Source organism: Schistocerca nitens, chromosome 9, assembly GCF_023898315.1.
Source record: "Schistocerca nitens isolate TAMUIC-IGC-003100 chromosome 9, iqSchNite1.1, whole genome shotgun sequence".
Classification (NCBI taxonomy): Eukaryota; Metazoa; Arthropoda; class Insecta; order Orthoptera; family Acrididae; genus Schistocerca; species Schistocerca nitens.
The window spans coordinates 116,387,219-116,389,492 of NC_064622.1; the positions used below are offsets into that span (position 1 = coordinate 116,387,219).

The 2,274-nt window shown below is 50.4% G+C and overlaps 4 non-coding genes across 4 annotated transcripts; 1 reads left to right on the forward strand and 3 right to left on the reverse strand.

Moving 5' to 3' along the window:
* Positions 1-317: 317 nt before the first annotated feature.
* On the reverse strand, positions 318-392 carry Trnat-ugu (transfer RNA threonine (anticodon UGU)). The gene has a single exon. It is a non-coding gene; the product is annotated as a tRNA-Thr (tRNA).
* A 332-nt stretch (positions 393-724) lies between these two features.
* On the reverse strand, positions 725-799 carry Trnat-ugu (transfer RNA threonine (anticodon UGU)). The gene has a single exon. It is a non-coding gene; the product is annotated as a tRNA-Thr (tRNA).
* Positions 800-1,131: 332 nt separating this feature from the next.
* Trnat-ugu (transfer RNA threonine (anticodon UGU)) lies at positions 1,132-1,206 on the reverse strand. The gene has a single exon. It is a non-coding gene; the product is annotated as a tRNA-Thr (tRNA).
* A 460-nt stretch (positions 1,207-1,666) lies between these two features.
* On the forward strand, positions 1,667-1,741 carry Trnat-ugu (transfer RNA threonine (anticodon UGU)). The gene has a single exon. It is a non-coding gene; the product is annotated as a tRNA-Thr (tRNA).
* Positions 1,742-2,274: the final 533 nt, after the last annotated feature.

Here is a 2,274-nt window from a genome sequence, read left to right on the forward strand (position 1 = left end):
TGCTGGGGAATACACCTGAAGTAAAAGTACACATGTTTTAGATAAAAAAAAAATTGTGATGAATTTGATTTTCACATTTTTATTCAATAATTCTACTCATTATTTTACACGATTTGGTGAAAGGTGGCTGCGGACCCCTTAGAAAGAGGCGGTGGACACCTAAGGGGTCCGCGGACTACATGTTGGGAAGCGATTTATTGATTTCGATACATGGCGTAATGGGGCAGGCATGCCTCTCCTTAGAAATGATAATTAAATGAACACCCTAGCTGCAAGCAGGCGTTGATACACTTCGTTGGGGACATGTTGAAAATGTGTGCCCCGACCGGGACTCGAACCCGGGATCTCCTGCTTACATGGCAGACGCTCTATCCATCTGAGCCACCGCGGGCACAGAGGATAGTGCGTCTGCAGGGACTTATCCCTTGCACGCTCCCCGTGAGATCCACATTCCCAACATGTCCACAACACTACATTCGTAGTGCGCCTATTAGATGTTTGCCCATCATACTCATTACTCGTGGCAGATTAATCTACCAAGTCCCGTACGAGTTCGGGCATAGCGTGTGCGTTCGCACACAAGAAGGTCAAAGGCCGGGAACCCATATTTTATTTTAACTATATATGACCATGCAGCTTTGCTAGAATAGAAATGATAATTAAATGAACACCCTAGCTGCAAGCAGGCGTTGATACACTTCGTTGGGGACATGTTGAAAATGTGTGCCCCGACCGGGACTCGAACCCGGGATCTCCTGCTTACATGGCAGACGCTCTATCCATCTGAGCCACCGCGGGCACAGAGGATAGTGCGTCTGCAGGGACTTATCCCTTGCACGCTCCCCGTGAGATCCACATTCCCAACATGTCCACAACACTACATTCGTAGTGCGCCTATTAGATGTTTGCCCATCATACTCATTACTCGTGGCAGATTAATCTACCAAGTCCCGTACGAGTTCGGGCATAGCGTGTGCGTTCGCACACAAGAAGGTCAAAGGCCGGGAACCCATATTTTATTTTAACTATATATGACCATGCAGCTTTGCTAGAATAGAAATGATAATTAAATGAACACCCTAGCTGCAAGCAGGCGTTGATACACTTCGTTGGGGACATGTTGAAAATGTGTGCCCCGACCGGGACTCGAACCCGGGATCTCCTGCTTACATGGCAGACGCTCTATCCATCTGAGCCACCGCGGGCACAGAGGATAGTGCGTCTGCAAGGACTTATCCCTTGCACGCTCCCCGTGAGATCCACATTCCCAACATGTCCACAACACTACATTCGTAGTGCGCCTATTAGATGTTTGCCCATCATACTCATTACTCGTGGCAGATTAATCTACCAAGTCCCGTACGAGTTCGGGCATAGCGTGTGCGTTCGCACACAAGAAGGTCAAAGGCCGGGAACCCATATTTTATTTTAACTATATATGACCATGCAGCTTTGCTAGAATAGCCTTTGACCTTCTTGTGTGCGAACGCACACGCTATGCCCGAACTCGTACGGGACTTGGTAGATTAATCTGCCACGAGTAATGAGTATGATGGGCAAACATCTAATAGGCGCACTACGAATGTAGTGTTGTGGACATGTTGGGAATGTGGATCTCACGGGGAGCGTGCAAGGGATAAGTCCCTGCAGACGCACTATCCTCTGTGCCCGCGGTGGCTCAGATGGATAGAGCGTCTGCCATGTAAGCAGGAGATCCCGGGTTCGAGTCCCGGTCGGGGCACACATTTTCAACATGTCCCCAACGAAGTGTATCAACGCCTGCTTGCTGCTAGGGTGTTCATTTAATTATCATTTCTATTCTAGCAAAGCTGCATGGTCATATATAGTTAAAAAAAAATGCCTCTCCTTGTTGTCCCTGGCTGGGGCTGACGAACGGGCGGCGGCTTCCACCCAGTGGCGCTGAGCCAGCGCCTCGCGCTACTGAGGCCCTGACGCATTGGGATGCCACGGAAGCTCTGTTGGCAGAGACGCGAAACAGAAGCGTGGGACACAGCGGAGCCTGCTGCGCCCGGCATCTACCTGAGTGTGGCAGCTCTGCCGCCAGAGCTTGTGCCGGCAGGCCTGCCAACCTTGCGGCACTACGAGCGCAACGCACGGCGGCTTCTGGCCGCTGCCGCACCTGGACTCTGGCAGAGTTGCCGAGCGCTACATGCCGCTCACCCGTACCTAGTTATTTCCGCCCGCGTAAGCGCTAATTACAGTTTTAACAAAGAATTTTTTATACTTGAGATTCAGATGAGATCAGCAACAAGG